Genomic DNA, 22644 nt, shown 5'->3' on the forward strand with positions numbered 1-22644 from the left:
GGAGACCCTTGGAGCAGTGCGATCACATCGCATTGTTCTGAGGGTCTCAGGGAAGCATGCATGGAGCCCCATCCCTGCGCGATGCTTCCTTATGCCACCGGAACACTGTGATCTTGTTTGATGGCAGTATTCCAGGGGTTAAAGTGCCGGAAGCGGTCCATGACCACTCCTGGCACACAGTGCCGGGTGTCAGCTGTGATAATCTTTCGATGGCAGAAAGGGGTAAATTTCCTTAATTTATAAAAAAGCAAACAAATATTATAACTGTCAAAAGTTAGAATTTGTTAATTGTCCAATTTTAAAGATCAATTCACTTATCTTTACTCTTTAGAGAACGATGCTTGAATCAATTCTTCCTATTTACCAGTAGTGACTCACAAACAAGCGCTTTAATTTGCAAATTGTCCATTAGGTAAATCAATTCATTACTAATTCTACTAACCCTTTCAAATCATTCCTGAAGAAGAACAAATCAATCTTTCTGATTTTCCAACCGTAAATCAACAACACGGCAAATTGATTTCCAAATCAGGACAAAGCTATGCCCATTTATACCCATTATTGGTATTCAGCTTGGATTACATGTTTACAAAGAATTAACGACGTACATATTCCTTATACCGAAATCTCAAAAAAGTTGAATATATTTGAATGGATATTTAAACTAATGAAATAAAATTAAATATAGTTTTGTCAAATAATTATAGGTTACAACTATTAGGTTATCTTATTCCAATTTGTGGCAATCAGTAGATCTTTCCTGTTCTATCCCTTCAATGGTATTGTGCAGGCTAAGGATGAGAAGGGCTTGGTGGAGCAAAATATTCTGCCAGTAATAAAAATAACACTATCATGGCAGAAGTCTGTGCATGTACGTGCATGGATTGCAACCCAGCACATCTTAATAAATGATCATTACATGACTGTACTTTATACTGGGAAAGCTTTATAAAGGACCTAGCAAAGAACACAACTAATTTATTCTAACATCGAGAGAAGAGGATCGATTTGCTTTGCTAATGGCAGTGTAATCTTACATCTTGACACTCTACTATATCAGACTCGCCTTCTTGTTTGGCAAAGGTCTTGCACAATTTCTTTGCATATTTTATTGAAGGAAACTCTTAAAATGTACATTATGCAGAGATGGCAAACCTCTAACATCAATTTCAATAGTTTTACAAAGCGTACTGCAAATGATGCCTTGTTTGAGGCCATGAATTTTAAAAAGTTGAACTTGAACTGCCAATATTGAAATGATGCTGGGGAGGTTATAAACGTAGCATAACCAAAAATATTTAATCAGCTGCGGTAAATTGTTTTTTATTTGGCCGGATGTTGGAGAAATATAAATGTGTCACTTGCAAAAGCAAAGTCATAAAAGCAGAGTCTGAAGATAGAAATCATCCTGCAATAAACAAAAGATGCATAATGAAAGACAGCTACAGGCTGGATTAACACGAAACAAGGGAAATAAAATGTAGAAAGAAACAAACACAAAATATAACACTTGCCGTTATGTCAACAGGTTTCAGTGTATGTGCATTGACAAGTACCAACATCATGTATTCACCCATATGGGTTACATATTAAACCGTTAGTGACGGGCCACATTTTTCAAATCTGACCAGTGTCACTTTATGTGGTAATAACTCTAGAAAGCTTCAACAGATCTCACTCATTTTTAGATTGTTTTTTTTTTCGTGACACATTGCGCTCTATGATAATGGTAAATTTATGTCAATATTTTCTTTGCTTATTTATAAATATATCATACAGTTGTTAAAAAATTCTAAAAATTTGCAATTTTTAAAGTTTAAATGATTATCACTTTAATCCAGGCAGTCATATCATATAAAATAGTCATCAAATAACATTTAACTCATGTCTGCTATACATCATCACCATTTTTAAAATATTCTTTTATTTTTTTAGAGTATTAGAAGGTTTCAAATTTTAGCAGCAGTTTTCAATTTTTTTCAAGTAAATTTAGAAAATGTGCTTTTTTCAAGGACCTAATCAGTTTTGAAATGACTTGTCATAAAAACTCAAATGGGATGCCATTTTATAAACAGCACTCCTCAACGTATTCAAAATTGCTGTCAAGTAATTCATTAATTCTTTGGGTGCTTTTCAGAAATTAATACAAAGTGGCATGACAGGAAGGAATTTTTTTTATTTTTACCACTTAAATGTCATTAACTTTTAAACAGGTCACTATAGCTGGCAGACTCTAAGGCTGTTATTTGGCCGTGAATTGCCACGGCAAACATCAGGACCACAAGATCAATATCTCAGGGTGCAGATGGGGTTAAAGAGGGAACCCCCACACTCTGTTAACCATTTAGATGCAGCAGTCACTATTGACAGCAGCATCTAAAGGGTTAAAAAGCAATGGTTGATGCCAAAATCAATCAAGGCTGATACAGCAGGGTGTCAGCTTTATGCCTCTTTTACACTTGCCATGTATGTGGGCTGTTTTTGTGACTCCAATAGATTTCTATGGGGCCGCAAAAACAGACTGTAAAAATTTGTCAGAGTGCCTTACGGCGTATGGACGTGAGGGACGTATTTACAGCCGTGAAAAAATATCAAGCCTGCTCGCTATTCTTCACGGCTTATGGACACGGTGGACACGGCCCCTGTTGTGAATTTGGTTTCTGGGCTCCCCCGGTGGTCACTGGTGGTACTGAACGTGGGTTTGTCATCTCCTCTGTTCACCTGTTTCCATTAGGATGTGGGAGTTTCTATTTAGCCTTGCTCCTCAGTCATTTCTATGCCGGCCAACAATGTTACCAGAAGCATTTCTGTTGCATGTTCCTGCTCCTAGACTACTTTCAGCTAAGTTGGATTTTTGTCCTAAGTTTGTTTGCATTTTTGTTCCAGTTCTCTGTGTTTGAATATTTCTGAGACTGGAAAGCTCTTGTGAACTGAAATTGCCACTCTGGTGTCATGAGTTGATATTAGAGTTCTAAAGTAATTTCAGGATGGAATTTTGAATAGGGTTTTCAGCTGGCCGTGAAGTCCCCTTTTCTGTCTTCCCTCTATCTAGTAAGCGGACCTCAATTTTGCTAAACCTATTTTCATACTTCGTATGTCAATTTCCTCTAAAATCACCGACAATATTTGTGGGGGCTACTGTCCGCCTTTTGGGGTAAATTTCTCTAGAGGTGAGCCAGGTCTGTATTTTCCTCTGCTAGGGTCAGTCAGTTCTCCGGCTGGCGCTGGGCGTCTAGGGATAAAACGTAGGCACGCTACCCGGCCACTTTCAGTTGTTGTGATAGGTTTAGCTCACGGTCAGCTAGAGTTCCCATCTTCCAAGAGCTAGTCCTTTTTGTATGCTCAACTATGTTCTCTGTGTGTTGAGAACCATGACAGTTTGGCCGGCCAAGGGTTAAAATAATTGGCTGAAGAAAGGAGAGAATTAGAAGTCTGCAGAGAATTTTTTTTTTTTTTTTTCCCTGAGTTTGCTTCTCTGCTTATACTGCAGCCTTCGTCTCTCTCTCCTTCTAATCCTTGAATGGCTCTGATCTCACCTGATTAAAATGGATCCTCAGAGTTTAGCTACTGGTTTGAGTAATCTCGCTAATAAGGTTCAAAGTTTACAGGATTTTGTTATTCATGCTCCAATATCTGAACCTAGAATCCCTTTACCTGAATTTTTCTCCGGGGATAGATCTCGCTTTCAGAATTTCAAACATAATTGTAAATTGTTTTTGTCTCTGAGATCTCGCTCCGCTGGAGATCCTGCACAGCAGGTCAGGATTGTAATTTCCTTACTCCGGGGCGACCCTCAGGATTGGGCATTTGCTTTGGCACCAGGGGATCCTGCATTGCTCAATGTGGATGCGTTTTTTCTAGCTTTGGGGTTGCTTTATGAGGAACCCCATTTAGAGACTCAGGCTGAAAAAGTCTTGATGGCCCTGTCCCAGGGTACAGATGAGGCGTCATTGGCTTGAGGGGGCTAGACATCAGGTGGTGGTATTGACCGACCACAAGAATTTGATTTATCTTGAGTCTGCCAGGCGCCTGAATCCTAGACAGGCGCGCTGGTCGTTATTTTTCTCTCGGTTTAATTTTGTGGTTTCATACCTACCAGGTTCTAAAGATGTGAAGGCGGATGCCCTTTCTAGGAGTTTTGAGCCTGATTCTCCTGGTAATTCTGAACCTACGGGTATCCTTAAGGAGGGAGTGATTTTATCTGCTGTTTCCCCAGACCTGCGACGGGCCTTGCAGGAGTTTCAGGCGGATAGACCTGATCGTTGCCCGCCTGGTAGAATGTTTGTTCCTGATGATTGGACCAGTAGAGTCATCTCGGAGGTCCATTCTTCTGCGTTGGCAGGGCATCCTGGAATCTTTGGTACCAGGGAGTTGGTGGCTAGGTCCTTCTGGTGGCCTTCCCTGTCATGAGATGTGCGAGGTTTTGTGCAGTCTTGTGATGTTTGTGCTCGGGCCAAGCCTTGTTGTTCTCGGGCTAGTGGATTGTTGTTGCCCTTGCCTATTCCGAAGAGGCCTTGGACTCACATCTCGATGGATTTTATTTCTGATCTCCCTGTTTCTCAGAAGATGTCTGTCATCTGGGTGGTGTGTGACCGTTTCTCTAAGATGGTCCATTTGGTTCCCTTGCCTAAGTTGCCTTCCTCATCCGAGTTGGTTCCTCTGTTTTTTCAAAATGTGGTTCGCTTGCATGGTATTCCGGAGAATATCGTTTCTGACAGGGGGACCCAGTTCGTGTCTAGATTTTGGCGAGCGTTCTGCGCTAGGATGGGCATTGATTTGTCTTTTTCGTCTGCTTTCCATCCTCAGACTAATGGCCAGACCGAGCGAACTAATCAGACCTTGGAGACTTATTTGAGGTGTTTTGTCTCTGCGGATCAGGATGATTGGGTTGCTTTCTTGCCCTTGGCGGAGTTTGCCCTCAATAATCGGGCTAGTTCTGCCACTTTGGTTTCTCCTTTCTTCTGTAATTCGGAGTTTCATCCTCGTTTCTCTTCTGGTCAGGTGGAGCCTTCGGATTGTCCTGGAGTGGATGCTGTGGTGGAGAGGTTGCATCAGATTTGGGGGCAGGTGGTGGACAATTTGAAGTTGTCCCAGGAGAAGACTCAGCATTTTGCCAACCGCCGTCGTCGTGTTGGTCCTCGTCTTTGTGTTGGGGATTTGGTGTGGTTATCTTCTCGGTTTGTCCCTATGAAGGTTTCTTCTCCTAAGTTTAAGCCTCGGTTCATCGGCCCGTACAAGATATTGGAGATTCTTAACCCTGTGTCCTTTCGTTTGGACCTCCCTGCATCTTTTTCTATTCATAATGTCTTCCATCGGTCATTGTTGCGCAGGTATGAGGTACCTGTTGTGCCTTCCGTTGAGCCTCCTGCTCCGGTGTTGGTTGAGGGTGAGTTGGAGTACGTTGTGGAGAAGATCTTGGACTCCCGTGTTTCCAGACGGAGACTTCAGTATTTGGTCAAGTGGAAGGGCTACGGTCAGGAGGATAATTCTTGGGTGACAGCCTCTGATGTTCATGCCTCCGATTTGGTCCGTGCCTTTCATAGGGCTCATCCTGATCGCCCTGGTGGTTCTGGTGAGGGTTCGGTGCCCCCTCCTTGAGGGGGGGGTACTGTTGTGAATTTGGCTTCTGGGCTCCCCCGGTGGTCACTGGTGGTACTGAACGTGGGTTTGTCATCTCCTCTGTTCACCTGTTTCCATTAGGATGTGGGAGTTTCTATTTAGCCTTGCTCCTCAGTCATTTCTATGCCAGCCAACAATGTTACCAGAAGCATTTCTGTTGCATGTTCCTGCTCCTAGACTACTTTCAGCTAAGTTGGATTTTTGTCCTAAGTTTGTTTGCATTTTTGTTCCAGTTCTCTGTGTTTGCATATTTCTGAGACTGGAAAGCTCTTGTGAACTGAAATTGCCACTCTGGTGTCATGAGTTGATATTAGAGTTCTAAAGTAATTTCAGGATGGAATTTTGAATAGGGTTTTCAGCTGGCCGTGAAGTCCCCTTTTCTGTCTTCCTTCTATCTAGTAAGCGGACCTCAATTTTGCTAAACCTATTTTCATACTTCGTATGTCAATTTCCTCTAAAATCACCGACAATATTTGTGGGGGCTACTGTCCGCCTTTTGGGGTAAATTTCTCTAGAGGTGAGCCAGGTCTGTATTTTCCTCTGCTAGGGTCAGTCAGTTCTCCGGCTGGCGCTGGGCGTCTAGGGATAAAACGTAGGCACGCTACCCGGCCACTTTCAGTTGTTGTGATAGGTTTAGCTCATGGTCAGCTAGAGTTCCCATCTTCCAAGAGCTAGTCCTTTTTGTATGCTCAACTATGTTCTCTGTGTGTTGAGAACCATGACAGGCCCCCATTTAAATCAATGTGGCCGCAAAAACAGCGGAAGCTTGCCCAGTGTGTTGACTTTGTGGTGCACCTTGAAGACTGAATTTGCGGAACACCATGTTTTTACTAGAACACTACCATGTCCTTCCTGTTTTTCACTTTGAAGGCCTGCAGAGACACGAGATGGACCTATTCCAAACCAGAAAAACGGCAATCTGAGAAGATTTTTGTGACCCGTTTTTGCCACAGACAGTGAAAATTACGGCAATACTGCCAGCAAAAAAGGGCCACAAAAACGGGCTGCAAAAACACTGCAAGTTTAAAAGAAGCTTTAGTGTACAGCTGACAGTTGCTTCATTTTCTCCAGTCAGGAAATGCTATTGTCTTGTAGGTGAGGTCAGTAAAAAGACATATTAGTGGTCACTAAGGGTTTAAGCCCTGGGCCATGTTGAAACGGTAAATATTTGATCGAGTTTTTTTTTTCTTTATATTTAGTCAAAAACAGCAATGAACTTCAGAGTGTAAGTTTGCACATTATGTTTCTCTTTGGTTTCATACGTTTTGCTGAAAATAGACATGAAAAACTGCACAAAATGACTCTATGTGAACATGATATTTATATGGTATTACTCAATAACAACTCTAAATGCCTATGCAATTGATATGCAGTATGTCAATCAGTGAGTTGGGAATTAAGGATATTACAATTTACAGTCCCCAAGAGAAAACAATGGTGGTATGGCTAAACAATTCATATATCCAGACAGCGAAGTTAGCTATTAAATCTTTCAGTACAGATGGTTTGAGTAAGCTTTGATGACACAGCATTCAATCTTAATTATCCAGACATCTATTTTCAGTAAGCCAGGAGGCACAGACTGTTATCTTTATAGTGACTTTTGAATTTATGTGTTTTTCTTTGGTTGGTCAAGAAAACACAGACTATTTTTCGGATGAGCCTGAAATATTGAGTTTTAAGATGACGTTTGTTGTAACATACTGTGTTGTTATCCTGGATTACAGAGATGCAGGGTAATTGAACAATAGATGTTTGTTAATATGTTGAATACACATTGTCCAGGCCAGCTAGTTTTTTTGATCTGCAAAACAGAGAAGGAGGAACTATGCAAGTTGCTTAAATACTTATACAGTGCGAGTTAAATCTTCCTCTTAACCTCTGAAGTATGACTTGAAGGACAAGTGTTAACTATATAAGAGGGGATATTGTTGTGAATTCTGTTTGTGGGCTCCCTCTGGTGGCTACTGGTGGTACTGGTTGACTTCTGTCTTCTATCTCCAGTGCACCTGTTCCCATCAGGAAATGGGATTTTCCTATATAGTCTGGCTTCTCACTCATTTACTTGCCGGCTATCAATGTTACCAGAGCTCCTCTGTTACTTGCTACCTGCTCCAAGTCTGCTGAGTCAGATAAGTTTGATCATTTGTACCTTTTGTCCAGCGTGCATTTATATGAATCTTGCTGCTGGAAGCTCTAGTGAACTGAAATGACCACTCCGGTGTCATGAGTTGATACCGGAGTTTAAAGTCATTTCAGGATGGTATTTTGTAGGGTTTTGAGTTGACCGCGAAGTCCACTTTTGTATTTTCTGCTATCTAGTTAGTGGGCCTCTCTTTGCTGAACCTGTATTCATACTGCGTATGTGTTTTCTTCTTAACTAACCGTCATTATATGTTGGGAGCTACTATTACTTTGGGGTTTTCTCTGGAGGCAAGCCAGGTCTGTGTTTCCTCTATTAGGAGTAGCTAGATCTCCGGCTGGTGCGAGACGTCTAGGGATAAAACGCAGGTACGTTCCCCGGCCACTGGTAGTTGTGCATTAGGTTCAGCATCGCGGTCAGCTTAGATTCCATCTTCCTAGAGCTAGTCCTGTTTTTGCCCATGTCCCTGCCATTGGGAATCATGACAGTATAGCCGGCCAAATGTGTTAAGTATTGGCTGAAGAAGGAGAGAAAAGAAGTCTCTGACACCTTTTTTTTTTTTTTACTCTGAAGTCTGTTTAGCCATAATTGCAGTCTGCTTCTTTCCCCTCCTCTTAATCCCTGAATGGCTCAGATCTCAGCTGCTGAGAAATGGATATCCAGAGTTTAGCTTCAAATCTGAATAATCTTGCTTCTAAGGTTCAAAATATACAAGATTTCATCATACATGCTCCTATGTCTGAACCTAAAATTCCTATACCAGAGTTTTTTTCTGGAGATAGATCTCGTTTCTTGAATTTTAAGCACAATTGTAAATTGTATCTTTCTCTGAGACCTCACTCCGCTGGAAACCCTGCTCAGCAGGTTAAGATTGTTATTTCCTTGCTGCGGGGTGACCCCCAGAATTGAGCATTTGCATTGGCGCCAGGGGATCCTGCGCTGCTCAATGTGGATGCGTTTTTTCTGGCGCTGGGGTTGCTCTATGAGGAACCGAATTTGGAGATTCAAGCTGAAAAGGCCTTGATAGCCCTCTCTCAAGGGCATGATGAAGCTGAAATATATTGTCAAAAGTTTCGTAAATGGTCTGTGCTTACTCAGTGGAATGAGTGCGCCCTGGCGGCGAATTTCAGAGAGGGTCTCTCTGACGCCGTTAAAGATGTCATGGTGGGGTTTCCTACGCCCACAGGTCTGAATGAGTCCATGACAATGGCTATTCAGATTGACCGGCGTTTGCGGGAGCGCAAACCTGTGCACCATTTGGCGGTGTCTTCTGAGCAGGCACCGGAGAATATGCAATGTGATAGAATTCTGTCCAGAAGTGAACGGCAGAATTATAGGCGTAAAAATGGGTTGTGTTTCTATTGTGGCGATTCTGCTCATGTTATATCAGCATGCTCTAAACGCACTAAAAGGGTTGATAAGTCTTTTGCAGTTAGCAACTTGCAGTCTAAGTTTCTTTTGTCTGTAACTTTGATTTGTTCGTTATCATCTATTAATGTGAATGCCTATGTGGACTCTGGCGCCGCCCTGAGTCTTATGGATTTGTCCTTTGCCAGGCGCTGTGGGTTTAGTCCAGAGTCTCTGGAAGTCCCTATTCCTTTGAAGGGTATCTACTCCACACCATTGGCTAGGAATAAACCTCAATACTGGACACAAGTGACTATGTGTATGACTCCAGACCATCAGGAGGTGATTCGATTCCTTGTGTTGCATAATTTGCATGATGTCTTAGTACTTGGATTGCCATGGTTACAAACTCACAACCCAGTTCTTGACTGGAAAACAATGTCCGTATTAAGCTGGGGATGTTAGGGGGTTCATGGAGAGTACCTTTGGTTTCCATTGCTTCATCTACTCCCTCTGAGGTTCCGGCATTTTTGTCTGACTATTGTGATGTTTTTGAGGAGCCTAAACTTAGTTCGCTCCCTCCTCACAGGGATTGCGATTGTGCTATAGATTTGATTCCTGGCAGCAAATTTCCTAAAGGTCGTTTGTTCAATCTGTCTGTGCCAGAGCATGCTGCTATGCGAGAGTATATTAAGGAGTCCTTGGAAAAGGGACATATTCGTCCATCCTCATCCCCTTTAGGAGCAGGTTTTTTTTTCGTGGGTAAAAAAGATGGTTCCCTGAGGCCTTGTATTGATTATCGGCTGTTGAATAAGATTACAGTCAAATATCAGTATCCTTTGCCACTGTTGACTGATTTGTTTGCTCGTATTAAGGGGGCAAGGTGGTTCTCTAAGATTGACCTTCGGGGTGCGTACAATTTGGTGCGGATTAAGCAGGGAGATGAGTGGAAAACTGCATTTAATACGCCCGAGGGCCATTTTGAGTATCTGGTAATGCCTTTTGGTCTTTCTAATGCCCCTTCAGTCTTTCAGTCCTTTATGCACAATATTTTCCGTGAATATCTGGATAAATTTATGATTGTGTATCTGGATGATATTTTGATTTTTTCTGATGACTGGGAGTCGCATGTTCAACAGGTCAGGAAGGTTTTTCAGGTTTTGCGGGCCAATTCTTTGTTTGTAAAGGGTTCAAAGTGTATTTTTGGGGTTCAGAAGATCTCTTTTTTGGGGTATATTTTTTCCCCTTCTTCTATTGAGATGGATCCTGTCAAGGTTCGGGCTATTTGTGATTGGACGCAACCGACTTCCCTTAAGAGCCTTCAGAAATTCTTGGGCTTTGCTAATTTCTATCGTCGATTTATAACTGGTTTTTCAAGTGTCGTCAAGCCTCTAACGGATTTGACTAAGAAGGGTGCTGATGTTTCCAATTGGTCCTCGGCGGCTGTGGAGGCTTTTCGGGAGCTTAAGCACCGCTTTTCTTCTGCTCCTGTGTTGCGCCAACCTGATGTTTCACTTCCTTTTCAGGTCGAAGTTGATGCTTCAGAGATCGGAGCGGGGGCGGTTTTGTCGCAGAGAAGTTCCGATTGCTCGGTGATGAGACCATGTGCGTTCTTTTCTCGAAAATTTTCGCCCGCCGAGCGAAATTATGATGTTGGTAATCGGGAACTCTTGACTATGAAGTGGGCCTTTGAGGAGTGGCGTCATTGGCTTGAGGGTGCTAGGCATCAGGTGGTGGTCTTGACTGATCACAAGAATCTGATTTACCTTGAGTCAGCCAGGCGTCTGAATCCTAGACAGGCGCGCTGGTCGTTGTTTTTCTCCCGGTTTAATTTTGTGGTCTCATATCTACCAGGTTCAAAAAATGTGAAGACAGATGCCCTTTCTAGGAGTTTTGAGCCTGACTCCCCTGGTGATTCTGAGCCTACGGGTATCCTTAAGGATGGGATGATATTGTCTGCTGTCTCTCCAGACTTGCGACGTGCTTTGCAGGAGTTTCATGTGGATAGGCCTGATCGTTGTCCGCCTGGGAGACTGTTTGTTCCAGATGAGTGGACCAGTAGAGTCATCTTGGAAGTTCATTCTTCTGTGTTGGCAGGCCACCCTGGAATCTTTGGTACCAGAGATTTGGTGGCCAGGTCCTTCTGGTGGCCTTCCCTGTCTCGGGATGTGCGTACTTTTGTACAGTCTTGTGATGTTTGTGCTCAGGCCAAGCCTTGTTGTTCTCGGGCTAGTGGATTGTTGTTGCCCTTGCCTATTCCGAAGAGGCCTTGGACGCACATCTCTATGGACTTTATTTCGGATCTCCCGGTTTCTCAGAAAATGACCGTCATCTGGGTGGTGTGTGACCGTTTTTCTAAAATGGTTCATTTGGTACCCTTGCCCAAGTTGCCTTCTTCATCGGAGTTGGTTCCTCTATTTTTTCAGAATGTGGTTCGTCTACATGGTATCCCGGAAAACATCGTTTCTGACAGGGGATCCCAATTTGTGTCTAGATTTTGGCGGGCGTTCTGTGCCAGGATGGGCATTGATTTGTCTTTTTCGTCTGCTTTCCATCCTCAGACGAATGGCCAGACAGAGCGAACTAATCAGACCTTGGAGACTTATTTGAGGTGTTTTGTGTCTGCTGATCAGGATGACTGGGTCGCCTTTTTGCCGTTGGCGGAGTTTGCCCTTAATAATCGGGCTAGTTCTGCCACTCTGGTTTCTCCTTTCTTCTGCAATTCGGGGTTTCACCCTCGTTTTTCATCTGGTCAGGTGGAATCTTCGGATTGTCCTGGAGTGGACACTATGGTGGATAGATTGCACCAGATTTGGAGTCATGTGGTGGACAACTTGAAGTTGTCCCAGGAGAAGACTCAGCAGTTTGCTAATCGTCATCGTCGTGCTGGTAATCGTCTTCGCGTTGGGGACTTGGTGTGGTTATCTTCTCGTTTTGTCCCTATGAAGGTCTCTTCTCCTAAGTTTAAACCTCGGTTCATAGGTCCTTATAAGATTTTGGAGATTCTTAATCCTGTATCGTTTCGTTTGGACCTACCAGCATCTTTCACTATTCATAATGTCTTCCATCGGTCTTGGTTGCGGAGGTACGAGATACCGGTTGTTCCTTCTGTTGAGCCTCCTGCTCCTGTGCTGGTGCAGGGTGAATTGGAGTATGTTGTGGAGAAGATTTTGGACTCTCGCATTTCCAGACGGAGACTTCAATATTTGGTCAAATGGAAGGGATACGGTCAGGAGGATAATTCTTGGGTGACTGCCTCTGATGTTCATGCCTCTGATTTGGTTTGCGCCTTTCATAGGGCTCGTCCAGATCGCCCTGGTGGTTCTCATGAGGGTTCGGTGCCCCCTCCTCAAGGGGGGGTACTGTTGTGAATTCTGTTTGTGGGCTCCCTCTGGTGGCTACTGTTGGTACTGGTTGACTTCTGTCTTCTATCTCCAGTGCACCTGTTCCCATCAGGAAATGGGAGTTTCCTATATAGTCTGGCTTCTCACTCATTTACTTGCCGGCTATCAATGTTACCAGAGCTCCTCTGTTACTTGCTACCTGCTCCAAGTCTGCTGAGTCAGATAAGTTTGATCATTTGTACCTTTTGTCCAGCGTGCATTTATATGAATCTTGCTGCTGGAAGCTCTAGTGAACTGAAATGACCACTCCGGTGTCATGAGTTGATACCGGAGTTTAAAGTCATTTCAGGATGGTATTTTGTAGGGTTTTGAGTTGACCGCGAAGTCCACTTTTGTATTTTCTGCTATCTAGTTAGTGGGCCTCTCTTTGCTGAACCTGTATTCATACTGCGTATGTGTTTTCTTCTTAACTAACCGTCATTATATGTTGGGGGCTACTATTACTTTGGGGTTTTCTCTGGAGGCAAGCCAGGTCTGTGTTTCCTCTATTAGGGGTAGCTAGATCTCCGGCTGGTGCGAGACGTCTAGGGATAAAACGCAGGTACGTTCCCCGGCCACTGGTAGTTGTGCGTTAGGTTCAGCATCGCGGTCAGCTTAGATTCCATCTTCCTAGAGCTAGTCCTGGTTTTGCCCATGTCCCTGCCATTGGGAATCATGACAGGATATACCTCTGTAACAAGAGATCCAAAGAACCAGAGATTCTTTACAAAACCACAGCCAGAAACACTCTACAGGATAGCTGCCAGAACATCATGGCTCCATCATGAGGGAAACAGATTTGACTTTCTACAGGATGCCAGCCTAGAGGTCCCCAGCCCCTGGCTGAAAGAATACAGATCTGTTCCTTTGACCATCACTGAAACTATGAATACGTTTGAGGATGCCAGGATTTGGACCCATCGGTCACCTGAGCCCCATGGATATGTTTGGGACTCACCATTCACCTGGCTTCATGGAGATGTTCAGAGAAGCCAGGTTATGATCCTCTGGTCACCTGGCTTTGTGCCTCAATAGAATTTCATCTTCCTAAGCTTGATGTTACCTCCTCTCTGTGCTTGCCTAGGTGGGGTTTTTTGGCCTTGGTAGCTCAGAAGTCGCAGCTGCTATAATCCCGGCCAGTCAGCAGAAGGGTGAGGCTCTATAATTTCGCCTCATCTTTGGTATTTTGTTAATACTGTTCTAGGTGTTATTGTCTGTTTTGTGGTTCAATAAAATATTGCAACTTTGTTTTACCTACACCCTGTGTTGTCTGAGTAGCATTATGCCCATGGTAAAATATTCAGTGGGATGAGACCTGTCCATTCTCTCTCAGGCCAGAGGACTAGAGCACTCGCTGACACCCGTGTCTCCACATAAGCCTTAGGCCACATTCACATGTTCAGTATTTCCTTAGTTTTTTATCTCAGTATTTGCAAGTCAAAACCAGGAATGGATGAAAAATGCAGAAGTGTTTCTATTATAGCTTTTCTCTGATTGTTCAACTTCTGATTTTGGCTTACAAATACTGATGTAAAATACTTACCAGATAATAAACATGTGAATGTGGCCTTAAGGTGCAAGTACAGATGATTTTAAAGGGAATCTGTCACCACACTTGATACATCTATTCTATTCTTTTGGGCATACAGGTTTTATACTGCTGAAAAAAGTCCTACCTATATGTAACGGTTTCATCATCTGGGGACTCTGTGAGTGATAGCTCAGGAATTCCAGGCATGACCAGGCCTTGGAGGTCACTGCTAATCATATTTCGTGACATCAAAGACGATGTGACACAGTGTTCTCTGAAGCTCATCATCCGATTCTATTCTTTTCACTGTCGCACCCTCAAATGTTCCAGCTGGCTGCCATTTTGCTTAATCAATAATCAGTGCAAAGTGAATTTACAAAAAATCTTTATTCTTAAAATTGCATGCTTTTTTGTATATTTGAGTAGAATTCAAATCAATGCTAATAAATTAGATCATCTATATTACTCAGTGTTGCCAGTTAATGACCATTAGTTACTGCAAGTCTGTTATCACAGATATTTAACATTCATTATGTTGTATTTTTAATGAAACCCATGATTACTTCCTCCTTACTTCTCATTTCAAGGAAATTAGATATGAACAATCTATATAAGTGCACAGACTTGCCTTGTCGCCAAGGATGCTTCAAGGTCTATTATTTCTACAAATATTTAAATAATCCAAAAATAAGGTAACCATAGGATATGACAGACTCAGTGTCTGTCATTACTTTACACAGCTCTCAGGACAATGTAAAACTGGTAACCTGATTTCTTTAACAGATAACAATAACAAAACGAACTTTCAGAAAATCATTTAGGGTATGTTTCCATGGGCAGAAACCGGCAGTGCTTTGGACGCAGCTCATGTCCGCTCTGTCCAAAGCGCTGTTGACTTTTGAATGCCGGTGATACCTCGTGTTCATTGAACCATGCGGAATCACTGCATCCTAGTCATTGGTGATGCAAGATAAATAGACATGCTGCAGTCTGGAAAGACAAGCCGCATGTCCTTTTATGCAGAAAAGCCAGACTCATCCCTGCACCCATAGTGGAGACGGGATTTCATGAAATCCCTCCACTATGCTGTAACATCTGGATGCTGCGGATTGAATGCTGCGGCTGTACGCAGTGTCCAACCTGCAGCATTGCAGCAACTGACCTTGGAAACATACCATAACAGTTGCAGTACATGGTAAATCCACTTTTTCATTGAGAACAGAAATGTCATACCGGTAATTAACAGACACATTAGATATAGCACAGCCAAAAAATAAATTGATCCGCTCTTACATGGTGTCTAAAGAAGTAGGTAATCTGAACACAGGGTGCCATATATACCAGATTTTAGAGGGATGCTGCGATACAGCTGTGCACTTAATACAGGTACTTAAATGAAATACCAATACAGCTTGGCTGGATCTTCTACTCAATCACATCTGCCACAGACCTACAGTTTTTCTAGTACTACATTTTGTATGTGATTTCAGGTTATAATGGCCTTGTTGTAAAAATTGCTGGAAAAGCTGGATGAATGAGGGGAAAAGCTGAAGAAGATGTAACTATACCCTTTTATTACATAATTGTACCCCTCTATATGTTACTATACTCCTCTATTATATAACTATATCCCTCTTGAAATCAGTTGTGAGACCACATCTAGAATATGAGATTCAGTTTTGGGCTCCACATTTTAAAAAGGTTTTTCAAAAAGTAGAGACCGTACAAATGAGAGCAACTAGATTATTACAATATGTAAAAGGCCTCTCATACGAGGAGAGGTTGGAGAAGTTGTGCTTGTTTAGCTAAGAAAAACGGCTAGATCTCATATATACAGTGGGGCAAAAAAGTATTTAGTCAGTCAGCAATAGTGCAAGTTCCACCACTTAAAAAGATGAGAGGCGTCTGTAATTTACATCATAGTTAGACCTCAACTATGGGAGACAAACTGAGAAAAAAAAATCCAGAAAATCACATTGTCTGTTTTTTTATCATTTTATTTGCATATTATGGTGGAAAATAAGTATTTGGTCAGAAACAAACAATCAAGATTTCTGGCTCTCACAGACCTGTAACTTCTTCTTTAAGAGTCTCCTCTTTCCTCCACTCATTACCTGTAGTAACGGCACCTGTTTAAACTTGTTATCAGTATAAAAAGACACCTGTGCACACCCTCAAACAGTCTGACTCCAAACTCCACTATGGTGAAGACCAAAGAGCTGTCAAAGGACACCAGAAACAAAATTGTAGCCCTGCACCAGGCTGGGAAGACTGAATCTGCAATAGCCAACCAGCTTGGAGTGAAGAAATCAACAGTGGGAGCAATAATAAGAAAATGGAAGACATTCAAGACCACTGATAATCTCCCTCGATCTGGGGCTCCACGCAAAATCCCACCCCGTGGGGTCAGAATGATCACAAGAACGGTGAGCAAAAATCCCAGAACCACGCGGGGGGACCTAGTGAATGAACTGCAGAGAGCTGGGACCAATGTAACAAGGCCTACCATAAGTAACACACTACGCCACCATGGACTCAGATCCTGCAGTGCCAGACGTGTCCCACTGCTTAAGCCAGTACATGTCTGGGCCCGTCTGAAGTTTGCTAGAGAGCATTTGGATGATCCAGAGGAGTTTTGGGAGAATGTCCTATGGTCTGATGAAACCAAACTGGAACTGTTTGGTAGAAACACAACTTGTCGTGTTTGGAGGAAAAAGAATACTGAGTTGCATCCATCAAACACCATACCTACTGTAAAGCATGGTGGTGGAAACATCATGCTTTGGGGCTGTTTCTCTGCAAAGGGGCCAGGACGACTGATCCGGGTACATGAAAGAATGAATGGGGCCATGTATCGTGAGATTTTGAGTGCAAACCTCCTTCCATCAGCAAGGGCATTGAAGATGAAAAGTGGCTGGGTCTTTCAACATGACAATGATCCAAAGCACACCGCCAGGGCAACGAAGGAGTGGCTTCGTAAGAAGCATTTCAAGGTCCTGGAGTGGCCTAGCCAGTCTCCAGATCTCAACCCTATAGAAAACCTTTGGAGGGAGTTGAAAGTCCGTGTTGCCAAGCGAAAAGCCAAAAACATCACTGCTCTAGAGGAGATCTGCATGGAGGAATGGGCCAACATACCAACAACAGTGTGTGGCAACCTTGTGAAGACTTACAGAAAACGTTTGACCTCTGTCATTGCCAACAAAGGATATATTACAAAGTATTGAGATGAAATTTTGTTTCTGACCAAATACTTATTTTCCACCATAATATGCAAATAAAATGATAAAAAAACAGACAATGTGATTTTCTGGATTTTTTTTTCTCAGTTTGTCTCCCATAGTTGAGGTCTAACTATGATGTAAATTACAGACGCCTCTCATCATACTGTATGTATAAATAAATGTGTGGTCAATACAAAGCACTGGCACATGATATATTCCTTCTAAAGACCTTACAAAGGACAACCATTATGATGAAGAAAAGGTAATTCTAACAGCTAAATCGGAAAGAGTTCTTTATAGTTAGAGCCATTAGACTGTGAAATGCTCTACCATAAGAGGTAGTAATGGCAGACACTGTGACAGCTTTTAAAAGAGAGCTTTTTTTCTCAGTTCACATAACACTGTGGCTTATATATAATTTAGTGACAAAAATGTGTAATTGGTGGAGAAAGGCTGAACTTAATGGACCTAGGTCTTTTTTTAACCTATATAACTATGTACCATTAAAGGACAATAAAGGGGCCTCTCCACTGGTGAATAGACAGTAGATTTTCTGTACAGTAACAGGGTTGTGAATGAGATTTCAAACATTTCTAGTCCACACGCTGTGTAGAAAATTAGCAGAACAAATTGGAGATCTCCACTATATGAATTTCTGCTGCAGATTTTAATTTGAAGTTCAAGGGATGAAGTGTGCGGAAAATGCACAGTTTTTCTGGAACAAAATCAACAGCAATAATTACTACTCATGGGAACATTCTCAAGGGAGCTTCAAAGAGTTCCATAATCTCAGATTATCTCTTCCCGAACATAGCCATTGCAAGGTAACATTCTTTTGCCCTTCCTGCTACCCCACTAACTAGTAGATCAGATGATGTATACTGTAAGTAAGATGCAGAAGTTTAGAAATGATTAAACATTTGGGGCCCATGCTGCTTCATGCTGTGATTAGAAAACTGACAACAGAATGGATAAACCATAAACCGCCAGAAAGTAATATAAACCGAATAAGTTTTATTAGGACATAACATTAAAAGTACAGCGGGGAAAGAAAGTATTTAGTTAGCCACCATTTGTACTAATCACCTTGCCAAATCAGACAAGGATATTTTCTGGGTTTGTTTTCTCATTTTGACTCTCATAGTTGTGGTCTACGTATGATGTCAATTACAGGCCTCTCTCATCTTTTTAAGTGGGAGAACTTGCACAATTGGTGGCTGACTAAATACTTTTTTTCCCCACTGTATACTAAACAAAGAGTACATAACAACATTTAGAGAAATGTGGAGGGGACATGGAGGTAGGCAAGGAGAGGGTAGAGATCAAAGTAGAACCTTGGGAAGCAGAACCACAAGATCACTAAAATGTATTTAAAGGCAGCACCAAGTGATAAGGAATACATTTAGCTGTAGGGTGCATCATGTATACCAACAGTGTGAGCTGCCATAAAAGATCAATTCTGCTTACCCTTAGTAGGTCTGGACCGCTGTTGCCCTCCTTGCAGCCCCTGGCACGCGTTTCGCATACCTGCTTTTTCAAAGGGATGTGAGAATGCTTTGATTAGATTAGATAGGTAATTTTTCATGGTTGTGGTTGTCAATTCAGTCTTGAGAAAAGTGCCTAATTACTGGTACTATAACAAGAATTGAGTAATCATATCTATAAGTTAATCAGGAAAGGTCAATGCTGAGAAAAACATTAAAAAGTCAAGAAAAAATAATTCCTGAAAATGGCCAGAAAGTATGACATAGGAATGTCAACGATTAAGGAAGCAGGAACATTTCCTTTCCTTCACAATAATTCTTGTCTTTATAAAAATGTAAAGACTTAAATGTCCCGATAACAAAAGGGATAAAAGTAGAGTTCAATAATCTAAAAGGTGACATTTTACCATCAGTGTGGATTTGCAAGGAATATCAACTAACTTGATAGCTTGTAGGTGCAAAGTAAGTACTGCCTAAAAAAAATGATGTTGTATCTACATGTCCTTAAAGCGAACCTGTCATCAGAATTTTGCTAAGTACACTACAGGTACCAGGCTCAGACTGGCAAACTGTCGAGGCAGGCATATTCCCAATGGGAGGGTGGCTCTGAACTGCAAAGTGGCTGCCAGCCCATTAAAACTTCTGAATAAAGCCCCTCGCTTGCATGCACTCAGAAAGCCGCATGTTGGTCCTTAGCATCGCGTGTAAAAGTGCGTGTGGCGGCGTTTGTCATGACGCACACGTGGCAGCTCTTGTCATGACATGTGCACAGTAGCCCTCAGCGATGGCAAGTGAGATAGCATGCACACACGTGGGCTTTATTTACAAGTTTTTTCTGCTCATCATCACCGGTGACAGGGAAATTCAGGATCCGCTCCTCTGCATAAGAACGCTGCACGTGCTGCAGCTCATAATCCATTTCCCCCTCATCTCACGGATCTTGGTAAGTACCAAGATAAATGTTTCTATGTATATGCAGCAGTCACAGTTTTACCTGTGTCATGTATATACAATATATGTGATACTGATACTGCTGTATATATGTTATGTAGGTGATACTGTGATTATACACAGCAGTAGAAGTATAACCTATACAATGTATTTACAGCAGTAGCAGTATCAACTATATATTGTATAAAGATGTATGGGGTGAGTTGTACTTTTGAACTGCACCATTGATTGTACCATATCATGTACTGAAAAATGGGGAAAAAATCTAATTGCGGTGAAATTACAAAAAAGTGCAATTGTAAAATAGATTTATTAGATTTGTTTTTTTTTTTTTTACCATGATCACTAAATTCTAAAACTGACCTGCCTCTATGATTCTCCATCTCCAGCTAATTGTCAGTTCGTAGACACTGACTACAGAAAGATGAAGAGAGTTCATTGGCTGTGAACGCGCAGGACCTGTCAGATGGCACCACGAGCAGGAGAACTTTCTCACACTCGCTGTGCCATCAAGATAGGTAATGGGAGTTCACAGAGAGACACTGAGCACACGGGGATCAGTGTGTCTGCTGAATGACAGGCTACATGGTCGCATCATGCAACCACGCAGCCTACCATCTAGATGTATCAGCGCTGGCCCCATTGTGGGACAAATGGGTTAGCAGCATCTCTGCAGAAAGGTGAGGAATAGGGTTGAGCGACTTTTACTTTTTTGGGGTCGAGTCAGGTTTTGCGAAACCCGACTATCTCAAAAGTCGAGTCGAGTGCAATCGGCCGATTATCGCGAAAAGTCGGGGATCGACCGAAACGCGAAACCCAATGCAAGTCAATGGGGAAGCATAGTCGGCAGTGAGTTGGGGCCAGGAAAACACCTACAGTGCCCATTTTAATGGAAAAAACATCCATTCTTGTTACTGAAGCTTGTCAATCTTAATTAACTTTACAATAATAGTTAGGCATTGAAAATTGGGGGTCATTTGGCTAAAGTTGTGGGGGTAGGGCTGGTTCAAGTTTTTAGTGGGCCCAGGAAACGTGGACTACGTCACGGCGGTGGAGCAGTGAGAGGTAAGTATTTCAAGTTTGCAAGTGCTGTGATCCTGAGCAAGCAGGGGGGGCCCATTCGTTCGCATTGGCACTGGCACAGGGCCCCTCAAAGTACGGCAGTGTGTTTGCACGGTGGGGGTGCCTCCCACCAGCAGCGACACTTTTGTGTACTCTGAGGGGCCCTGTGCCAGTGACGTCACCAACGAGTATGCCTCCCCACCAGATGAAGGAACCTGCACTTTCAACTGCACCTTCCTCTTTGTCCCTGTGTAAGGTGGTATAGTATGCGGGAAGGGGAACCTGACTATCAGCAGAGTCAGATTCTGGCTGTGTAGAGTGCAAGGGGAATGTAGTGGTCTGGGTAAATGTACCAGCAGACTCATCTAGCACTGGCTGGGCAATGGGCAAAATGAGGATGAAACACAGATATAGGCCCAAATAATAAAGTGGGCTAAATGCAGTTCAAAATTGGTAACAGGACTAACCAGGCGGCATTGGTTTGTTCAGTGGAGTAGAAAACCCAGGAGTGGCAGACACCGTTTTAAGGGCCCAACCACAGTAGTAGGCCCAATGCAGTTTAATATTACAAATAAAGGCCGAAAGCCTGAAGATTGAAGCTCGGGAAAACAAAACAGGAAAAAACCCAGGAGCGGCAGACACCGTTTTAAGGGCCCAACCACACTAGTAGGCCCAATGCAGTTTAATATTACAAATATAGCCCGAAAGCCTGAAGATTGAAGCTCTGGAAAATAACACAGGACAACACCAAAGTGTGGCAGACACCGTTACTAGGCCCAACCAAAATAGTAGGCCAACTGCAGTGTTATCTAAACAACAACCTAATGAGAGCCTGAAGATTGAAGCTCAGCTCTGTTCAGTGGAGAACAGAAAGCAGCGGCAGACACCGTTAGTAGGCCCCAACCACACTAGTAGGCCAACTGCAGTGTTATATTAACAACAACTACTTAATGAGAAACCAATACGTACGGCCCCTTTAAGGTGACGCTTCCCTAAATATAAATACCAAAAGAGACAAGAGCACAAATGGAAGCACCGTCACAGTATTAAAAACTAATATATTTTATTGAGGGTCAGTTGACACAAACATAGAAAAAAATTATATTTATATATAAAAATAATAGGATACCATCTTCTAGGGGACAACATACAGTCTGAGACCACAGGTGCACGGCCCTATACAATAATCATTAACTTGCTCAAAAAGACACTCGGAGTGAAAAGTAATAACTATATATAGTTCCTATCAAAGGATGTCCAATAGGTTTAGCTATATATGGTGGAGATACACCCCTTACCATGGTATGCCTGGATCAATATATGCGAGAACTATAGATGTAAAGTAAAGTGCCAAGTGCTTTAAAGAGCTCACTATTGTTGCTGCCAATAATCTAATAGAGTTATAGTGGTAGTGAAGGTAAAAGAGCTAGTAAGAGCACCGTACCCACTATCAAACTTATGATACCGGCATATAAGATGAAAGTTATACGTAACCTGCACGTGTAGTCCTGACAGCCCCAGTATGTATACTCCCCCGGAAGAAGCAAGACGCGAAACGCGCGTTGGGGCTGTCAGGACTACACGTGCAGGTTACGTATAACTTTCATCTTATATGCCGGTATCATAAGTTTGATAGTGGGTACGGTGCTCTTACTAGCTCTTTTACCTTCACTACCACTATAACTCTATTAGATTATTGGCAGCAACAATAGTGAGCTCTTTAAAGCACTTGGCACTTTACTTTACATCTATAGTTCTCGCATATATTGATCCAGGCATACCATGGTAAGGGGTGTATCTCCACCATATATAGCTAAACCTATTGGACATCCTTTGATAGGAACTATATATAGTTATTACTTTTCACTCCGAGTGTCTTTTTGAGCAAGTTAATGATTATTGT

This window comes from Ranitomeya variabilis, chromosome 4 (assembly GCF_051348905.1).
Source record: "Ranitomeya variabilis isolate aRanVar5 chromosome 4, aRanVar5.hap1, whole genome shotgun sequence".
In the NCBI taxonomy this organism is placed as follows: Eukaryota; Metazoa; Chordata; class Amphibia; order Anura; family Dendrobatidae; genus Ranitomeya; species Ranitomeya variabilis.